The 9,748-nt window shown below is 43.4% G+C and overlaps 1 pseudogene across 1 annotated transcript; it reads right to left on the reverse strand.

The window, feature by feature from the left end:
* Nucleotides 1-588: 588 nt before the first annotated feature.
* On the reverse strand, nt 589-1,405 carry LOC311626918 (small ribosomal subunit protein uS2-like; annotated as a pseudogene). The gene has a single exon. The product of its transcript is annotated as a small ribosomal subunit protein uS2-like (transcript).
* Between the last annotated feature and the right edge of the window lie 8,343 nt (nt 1,406-9,748).

The following is a 9,748-nucleotide window of genomic DNA, read 5'->3' on the forward strand; positions in this document are numbered from 1 at the left end:
GGTGTGTAATAATTTCTATTGGCATACATGCGTATTTTAATATCACTTCTTAAAGGAACACGATTACAAACTGTGTTTGCCCCACACAGTAGCCTTTAGTTCCACGTAGCTATTTAAATATATATTAATTAAATTAATCAAAATGTTAAATTTAGTCCCTCAGCTCCATCAGCCCCTCTGAAGCGCCCAGCAGCAGATGCAGCACTTCTCCACCATCCCAAAAAAGTTCTATTGGCCAGCACTGCTCCCACACCTCCCGTGACCACACTTCCTTCATCTGCTCTTCTACAACTAACTCCTTGGAAGAGTTGGCTCTGCTTTGTTAGCCCCAACTCCCCACCTCCCTTTCTTTCTTCAGTCCACTCCAGGCTTTTCATAGCAACCTCTTCAGTGAACCTCCTTGTCAAAGCCAGTGGCCAATGTCCTTACCTTGTCCTTCCTGTCAGGATGCCATTGGATGCCATTGGTCACATTCCACCTCTTATTTATTTATTTATTTATTTATGTATTTATTTATTTTAGAAGCTGCGTCTTTTCCATCAGTCTTTTTTCATTTTGTTTAAGCGTTTATGGAAGAAGAGCTTAAGACTACCCAATGGTTGTTCCTACCCATTCTGTGGCCTGAGCAGTGGGGGCTGCAGACTAGTCTTCAGTGGCTTCTGAGGCTCCAGGCTTCAGTAGGAAATGGCTGGACAGGCACAGAGGGCACCTGCACCTCCAGACCAGTCGGCAACCTCAGGTTGTGCAGCAGTGAACTCGGCAGCTGGAGCAGTCCATTCACCCTGAGATTCCTCCTTGGTCACAGCCCCTGCTCTTCCTTTTCAATCTCTTCAGGGCTCTGTAGGAGCCGAGAACAGGCATGACCTTCCATAGCTGTTCACGGGAGATGGTGTCACACATACACAGTACTTCCCGGGCCAGCCCACTGAGCGAGCCCCCTCACTGTTGCAAGGGCTGGCAATGTCCATGTAGCCAGAGGAGAGTCTGTGTTACACAGACCAGTGGTGGGCAGGTTAGCAGAAGATACCTCTGTGAGAGCTGTTGGCCAGCCCTGGTGTCAGTAACCACCAGGAGTTTCAATTCCTGGAAGGCTACCAGGATCTGGTGAGTGAAGGTTCCAGGAGTGAAGTGGCAGCAATAGGAGTGGCTCCAGTGGCAGCAGCCAACTTCAGCACAGCTCACTGGGCAGTGTCCTGGATGATATGACACTGACATCAGCAGGGTTTTCTATGGCAACAATGGCAGGAGCTGCCAGCAGGAGCTCCTCCCAGGTTCTCTTCAGATTTATGATGTAGATGCTATCCCTCTTTCTTTGTAGGTATACTCTTCCATCTGAAAGTCAAGGTTGGTGGGTTCCAGCTATAAGGAATTTGAGAACATTCTCCTCCTTCATTTGTAGGACATCAAGGGCCCTGACATTGGGAAAAGTTTCCCTTTAAGTGATGTGGGAACCAAGAACAATGCTGCATGGGCACCTCTCTGGGCCCTGCACAAAGGACATTCTTCCTCTTTATACACTTTCTTCTCGGAGAGTCTGGAAACCACACGGCCTTGGTTCTCCTCCTACCTAAATGGGGCACATGGCCATCTCCTTTATTCTCTGTTCCTCCCAACAAGAAATTCTCATTGCAGAGTCCCTGGGGCTCAGCCCTCAGACCCCCTGTCTTAGATAGCTGCATCCTCTCCACAGGTGATCTCCACAGCCAGAAAGCAGAAATCACAGCACATGGCTCCTGGGCTTAGAGCCTTCGCTGGCTTTCCATTGCACTCAGGGCAAAATCCAAAGTCCCTGCTGTGGCCTTCAGGGCTCCCCTTGAGAGAGCATCTGCCTAGCTCTCCCCTGTTCTGTCTGTGCTGGTTTCTCTCAGCCCCTTGGCCAGGCCATTTGCTCCTGGCTCAGAGCACTTGGATTAGACTGCTTTCTTTCACATTTTTCAATGACTGTTCCTTGTCATCATCTGGGTTTTAACTGAAATATCACCTCTCAGAAAAGCCATCCTTGACCACTCTAGATTCAGCAGTGCTCTCTATCACACACTCCTATATTCATGTCATTTATTAGTATCTGAGCTTTCTTAATTTATGTTTTAAGTCTGTTTTCTGACATCAGCATATAAACTCTTGTTCATCACTCAGTACTGAGTAGTGAACATAGTAGGTGCTTAGCTAAGGCTTCTTGACTTAAAATGTTTACTAACAATCTGGCCCGGAATCAGAATAGGGATATTAGGACGCTAGGCAGGCTCCCTGGAGAGTTAGTCAGAGACAGTCAGTCAGAGGCAGAGGAAGATCCAATTACGTTAGTGGAGTGCACATCTCATTTGTTGAATGAGCTCTGCCCTTGGCCAGCTGGGCATGGCCAATGTTTTAAACTGATTTCCTTTGTATTTTGTGACTCTTTAAGAATGTAAATTTCCCTGAACCTGTTTGTTGATTTCCTTGCAAAGATGTTAATCCAACATCAGTATGGCTTTGGACAAACAAATCATGGACCTTCATTTCCCTATTCATACAGTAATTTGGTTTTTGATATAGAATTCCTAACCTTTCAGTACTTTATTTCTAAGTGTCTGATGCCACTTTAAAGAACCTCAGGCTATGCTCTTTCTGAAAATGAACTAATTTAACAATAATTTGTAAAGGACTTTTAAAAAGTAATTTTACTTTTAGAATTTTATCTGAAGAAGTAGTCATAAATTTGATCAGAGTTTCATTTACAATTATGCTCATCTTAGAATTATAAATAATAATTAAAAGGTCAGAAACAATTTAAATAATCAATAGTAAGAAAGGTTAAATAAATTCACATACTTATATATTTGAATATTATAATATTAGGATATATTTTAATATGGAAATAAAAATGCCAACAACCATTGGAAATGAATATTTCCTAAAAAAAGATAACGAGGAAAACATTTTATAATTCAGTGTTAATTTTTTAATAATCTCAATCTATAAAATACATTTGTTCATGGAAAGGAAAGCTAAAGGAAATAAAAACATAACTTGTAATTATCTCTGAGTTATGAGATTAGTCTATTTTTTTTATATCTGTCATTACTTTCAAAGTCAATGCATATGTAGTTCTTTTTGCAGCCAGTGAATTTCACTTTTTTCCTCCCCTCCCCCTCCCTTTATTACATACTAGAGGCCCGATGCATGAAAATTCATACAAGAGTAGGCCTTCCTTCCCCCCAGCTGCTGGCACTGGCTTCCCTCCAGCACCCGGGCCCCGGGCTGGCTTCCCTCTGTCCTGGCTTCATCAGGAAGGACATCCAGAATGACATCTGGCCTAATTAGCATATTACCCTTTTATTGTTATAGATGTGTCAGTATCCCACCATGAATTGCACTTTTAGTCAAGAATGAACTCTAGTGCTATGAGTTTAGAGTCAGACGTCTCAGATTTAGTACAATTTGGTTAGACAAATATTTAATGACTGCTTTTTATGAGTCAGATGCTTGCCATGAGCTGGGAGTGAAACCAGGATGGGTAACCTGTCATTGAGGTAATCTCAGGCACTGTGAGAGCACAGGGAAGGAAAGGGTGTTTGGGAGGGAAGGATGGATGGGACATAGAGCTTCAGAAACCATGTCCTGAAGGTACTGGGTCCCAGTTCTTGTCCCACTTGCTTGCTTGACCTTGGACCATTATTTAAACTCTCAGCCTTTCAATTCCCCATCTGTAAAATGATACCAACACTACCAGCTCTCTCTGCTAACCCAGGTTGTGATTTTTGCAGATCGGATGGAGACACTATAGGCATGCTTTTGGCACCTGACAAGTGCTATCAGGGCAGGAAGTGGAAGCCTTGATTTAATGATTAACAGAGCAGCAAGGCCCGGGGCCACTGGGATGACAATTCTCCTGTGTAATGGGTGAGGCTGCCTCTTCTCCTTTACTCTGACCCTATCAGTTATTTTGTAGTGCGTCATTGCTCAGAGGAGGTGCAGAAAAAGCTGCTATGGGGATAGAATCAGTCTCTGCAGGAGCTCCCAGCTTCCACATTGTACTGTCTCCTCTGTCCTTTTTCTGACTTGGCTCTGGGGTGACCTTCTGAAATCATCATGTTTTATGACCCAGAGGAAATGGTGCTGCAATTGAGGACCCAAATCCCTATTATTTTGAAACTAACAAGCCCAGGTACTATCTGGAATCAGGCCGAGATACTTGTGGGGCTGGTAGCCTTGATGTTCAATTTACAAGTATTTAAGCCAAATTCTTCTGTGTCAGTGGCATCCCCCATTGGCCTGAGTCCCTGGGTCACCACACATTTCAGGAGAAAAGGGAGAAGCTGAAGCTCCTCCTTGCATGACCAGATCTCAGAAATTACTCAGGACTGCAAAGCCACCGGAGATGGGATTTGGTGTGCCCCTAAAATAGTTTGCTGCTTCTGCTCTTCTTTTGGCTAGTACCCCCCCTTTTCTTGCATAGAATAATTAGTTTGTTTTCTCCCTCTGATCTTTTTATTTTTTTAATCTCCTCTTTTCTTTTCTCTCCCTTTCATTTTTATTTATTTATTTATTTATTTATTTATTTATTTATTTATTTATTTATTTTAATACTCACCCAAGGATATTTTAACATTGATTTTTAGAGAGAGTGGAAGGGAGAGGGAGAGACAGAGAAAAACACTGAGGTGAGAGAGACACATCGATTGGTTGCCTTTTGCACACACCCCAACCAGGGCCGGGGAACCTGCAACCAAGCTACATTCCCTAGATCAGAATGGATCTTTCATTCTATGGGCCAATGCTCTATCCCCTGAACTAAATTGGCTGGGGCTCTCTCTTTCATTTTTGACAAATATTTGCTAAGAATCTATTATGCATCTGGGATTGTGTTGGGCACTGAGCTAAAACAGATTGAAAATGCCACCAGAAGTTTCAAATAAATGCTGTGGAATTTTTGGAGATCTGTGGCCACCAGGCAACATGATCAGGTAGGACTTCTGGGTCTCTCAGGTACAGCTTCATGGAAAAGGATCTTCTCAGCTGAGTTTGATAGTAAAGCAGGAACCTGGATATGCAGAGAGGAAGTGGAAATAGCCCACACGAGGGCATGGAAGTGAGATGGTGGGCTGTGCCTCCGGTGGCATAGTGAAGTCCCAGAGCAGACAGAGGCTGCCTGCCTTCATTTCTCCTCTCTCTTGTATGGGATGAATACAACCTCACTCAGCCATGGGATTTTCATTCTGTAGCATAAAACCTTTGCCTCCTCAGGTTCTAACTGTATACAATTGGGAATGTTCCAAAACGTTTAACCCACTGGCTGAAGAATTTTGATGTAAAAAGATAACCAAAGCAACATTAATACATGCAGTTCAAAAAGGTCTTTCCTTTTAGTCACAGAAAATATTAATATCATAATTAGCGATATGCATTTAAAAAAAATAAAGCCTGCTTTTTCTGTGTGATACCAAGTAAAAGCCATTTTATAATTGCAGTCCAACCCGTAAGTAGCTTCATTGTACCCTCTACAAGCCAATAAGTGCCTTGAGGACAGGGACTAGGTCTTATTTATTCTTCTAACCCTAATATGATGCTTCACAAAAGTTTGTTGACCAAGAGAGGGTGTATGGGCTGAAAATCTGGGAATAAGAATAAAGTGGTATAAGTTCCATTTTCCAGAAAGATAAATTGAGACTAAGTGCATGAAAAACTTTGCTTGGCCTTTCTGCCAGTATTTGACAAATTTCTCTTCCGAATTTTGGCCCCGTGGCCAGCTCTGCATGGTCTTGGCAGAGCAGTACCTGCCGGGTCTGCCACATGACTGCTCCCCTGCGGTGCCAAAGGATGAGGCCATTTGGAGACAATCACCTTCTGTCTCTGAGCTTTGACATCTGGGAGGTGGACGACCAACAGGCCTTGGCTCGGCCTCCTGGCCCTCAGCTTGCCGCATGTTGGTTGGAAGCCATTTTTTTTTTTTAGGAGAAAGCCACAGTGGCGAAGGCCACCTTCTGGACAAATAATTCTGGTCCAGGGGCACCAGATGCAATAGGGAGTGTGAGGCAATGCACAAATGAGCAAATGACTTTGTCTTCAAAGAGAACAAGGTTTTGTCAGAGTTGTGGTTGTCCTTTGCTCAATAGGATTGGCACTCTGTAGAGAAGCGACTGAGTATGATTTGGTTAGAATCCAATTTCAGTAATTAGTTTTATTCTCAATAAGGCGTGTTAATAGGTCCCATGTTGGGCAGGCAGAATCCCCAGTCTCAGGTGCCAAGTGCCAATTAATGAAATCAACATTCAGGTCCCACAGGTAAACAACCATTGTGTACCCATTGTCTTGGAGGTTGGCATTTCCCCCAGTAGCACAGGTCCTAGCCATATAAAGACTGTAAGCTCTAAGATGACAGGGGCTGTGCCTGTTTTCTTCACCACTGTGTTCTCAGTGGCCTCGCTCATCCCTAGCACCTGTATTAGATGTCAAAAACACAGTGATTCTTCCCCTCCCTTTATCCTTGCTCTTTGTAACACAAGCAAGTTTGCAGTTCTGGCCTTGGGACCTGCTTTGCCAAACAATGTGGCGGAAGCTACATAGTGTCAGTGGTGGGGCAGGACTTCAAGAGGCCTTGCACACTTTGTGCTCCTTCTTGGGCCCTGCAGAGCCTCCATGGGAATGAGTTCAGGCTGGTCTGCTGGAGAGACACGGGGCCTGGTCAGTTTTATCACTCTCATTGACAATCAGCCAATCCCCAGAAGTATAGCTGCTGAGATCCATGGTCGGCAAACCGTGGCTCACAAGCCACATGTGGCTCTTTGGCCCCTTGAGTATGGCTCTTCCACAAAATACAATGGCCTAGGCCAGTTTATTTCGAAGAAGTGGTGTTAGAAGAAGTTTAAGTTTAAAAAATGTGGCTCTCAAAAGCAATTTCAATCGTTGTACTGTTGACAGTTGGCTCTGTTGACTAATGAGTTTGCTGACCATTGGCCTAGATGACCAGTGTCAGATCACGGATGCATGAGTGAGTCTAGCCAAGACTAGCTGGACCCAATCTAAAAGGAGTATGAACTAAAGAAACGTGGAGTGTTTTAAGTCAGTAAGTTTGGAGTGGTTATGCTCCAAAGCTAACGGATTAACCCAATGTACGTTTGCTGAGAGATGGATGGATTATTGACTAGGTGTCACTCAATCTTAAGTACCTTGCCCAGCCACTCTCGTTTGTATTATTGTTTTACTTTCTTCCTGACACCGTAAGCAGAAGCGATTCGTTCCCTTATTGGTTTGTTTATTTTCTGTCTCCCTTTCCATCATATAAGCTTCATGAGGATAGGAGGGGATCTTGCCAATCTTACCTTTAAATTCCTACAGCCTAGAACTGTTGAGAGCACAGTGGGCTCTCAATACATATGATTGAATGAAAAAGTGAATGCATTTCATTAATATCATTTATAGTGAGGCTAGATGAGCAGAGAGCTTGAAAAATGAATATCACACCTATTGCTCTTGGTGTGTTTTTCTTGTAGGAAAATAAAAAAGTTTTCCTTGACCCTCTTAGGATCTCCGACTGGGTCTGAGAATTAAACTGGCAAAGACAGATTAATGGGAGAAAAGCATATACTTTTATTTAATGCTAAGTTTTACAGGACATGGGAGTCTTCATAAAAAAAACACAAACTAACAAGGACGTGCAGAAATGGTTGACCCTGAGTGTGTTTGTGCTAGGTTTGATGGAAAGTAGACAACTGGGTAGAATCTGGGGCCAAGAATCTGAAGTAAGAATAGCAAACTGGAGGGAATTTAGTAGGGACTGTTTGGATTCTTCTTCAGTGACCCTTTGTCTTTGGATATAAGGCTGCTCTCCTCTGCTGGGTTTAGGGAGGCACTTCTCTCCTGAAGGTTTTATGACCTGTTTCATTGGAGAATGGGGGGGGGGGGGGGCGGGTGTCAGAGTGACCTGCCTGCATCTTCTGTTTCCCCAAACTCCTTTAGCTTAAAATAGTCAGCATGCCGATGTGCCTGCCACGTTTTGGGGTAGCATGTGCTAAACCCCACCACTAGACATTTCAGACAGTTTTGTCCTTGTCAACAGTTACAGTCACTTTTCCTTTAGGAGGAGGGGAAAGGAGGCAGGAGAGCCTCAGATTACCCCTCCCGGATAACAGCCCACATGGCTTCTCTTCAAGCCCGGCTCTGACCACGAGCCACACTGTCATACGCGACACAAAATATGTGGCTGGCAATGTGCCCAGTACTCAGAAAATCTCATGTGGAGGGATTCAGCCGGGTGGGCTAGATCTCTCAATTATTGAGAGACAGTGTGTGCCTGCTCCCTCGAAAATTTATGGTTTGTTAGGATCTTTCTTTTTACTCCTCCTTTCCATGTGGGGCTTTCACATCAAGTTTCTCTTCTGTAGTCTGTCTTTTGGGCCATTTATTTGGCTATCGCATCAGCCCATCAGGGCGCTGACTTCAGGGGGTGAGTGAAAAGAAAGGAATCCAGAGGCAAGCCCACCTGCACCTCTTCCTGTCAGTGACATCGTCAAAAGCGATTTATTAAGCTCTGACTTAATCTCCCCTGGAGTCTAAATTTATCATTGAGAAATCTCAGACCTAAATGGGTACCCAAGTGTTTCCGGTTCATTTGTAAGATGAGCATTACATGTTTGAGGACAATGTCCCACACATTCTTCTCATATTTTAATGCCATTACTACTTGTTATTATGGGTTTGTACATTGAGTCCATTAGACTTACACTTGCTGAGCAAGCTTTGATAGCTCTCATTCTAGAAAGTCCACGGAGGTGGCATTTTGAAGCTGACACTTTTGTCTCTGCTCCCCATTTGTCCCTATCAGCGCCCTGACCTTGGCTTATAAGCAGCCAGGGCAACAGATCCTGGGAAAGCCCAAGGACAGGGATCAAAATGCGGATGACAGGAAGCTCAGCAGGAGGATATTAACACTAATTAGAATGCTTTTTCCTGACCACAGATAATGATGGCTTTCTTTGTTCGGCATCCCGAGTAAATCCCCTCACGCAGATTTTCATACTCTGAACCAACCTGAGCATCTGGATGGAACTGCTGTTCTGGCTGAATTACCCATTCCAATTAGAGAAAGTAGGGAGCTGCCTCCGCGTTTCCATTCCCCAATCATCTGTGATAACTGGATGTAAGGGGTTTTATGACGCTCTTCCTAGAAAGATGCATTAACTGTGACATGACCTATTAAGCATGGGCAGAAGTTAGGAGCTCAAGAAGGGAAGGGACACCCATAAGTATTGTGATTTGACACTCAATTTTTTTCTCCCTCACTGTGCTGGCTCTGTGCTGAATTAATTCCACTTTCCTCGTGCTCTTAAATAAAAATTTATGGATGGCAGCTGAGGTCCTTCTTAGGGTCTTTATGATTTGGGATTAAAATCCTTAAGTGCCTGGGTAACTCATTAGCATGTGCACTCTAGCCACTTGTACGGGGTCGCTGGAGGAAGGGAAATGAGGGAGAAGAATGGCAGAAGAACAAAGAAAAATAGGTAGGTATTTTAATATAATAATAGTTTAATAATTATTATTAAATTTACTAATTTAAATTATTTAATTTGTGGGGCATTTAAAGGGCCTCCTTTAAGGGCTAAAAATCGCACGTTACCCACAAGCATTGCAGAGTAAGCAAGCGTCTTGGCTAAATTTTAAATTCATTTGGAAAGTTAAGGTTTAAATATAAATTTAAAATCTAAATCTTGAATTAAAAATATTTAAGAAAACAAACTTACAAACAGCACTATACTACACAAAAATAATT

The sequence above is a fragment of the Pipistrellus hanaki genome (assembly GCF_964339955.1).
Source record: "Pipistrellus hanaki genome assembly, chromosome: 8".
Lineage (NCBI taxonomy): Eukaryota > Metazoa > Chordata > Mammalia > Chiroptera > Vespertilionidae > Pipistrellus > Pipistrellus hanaki.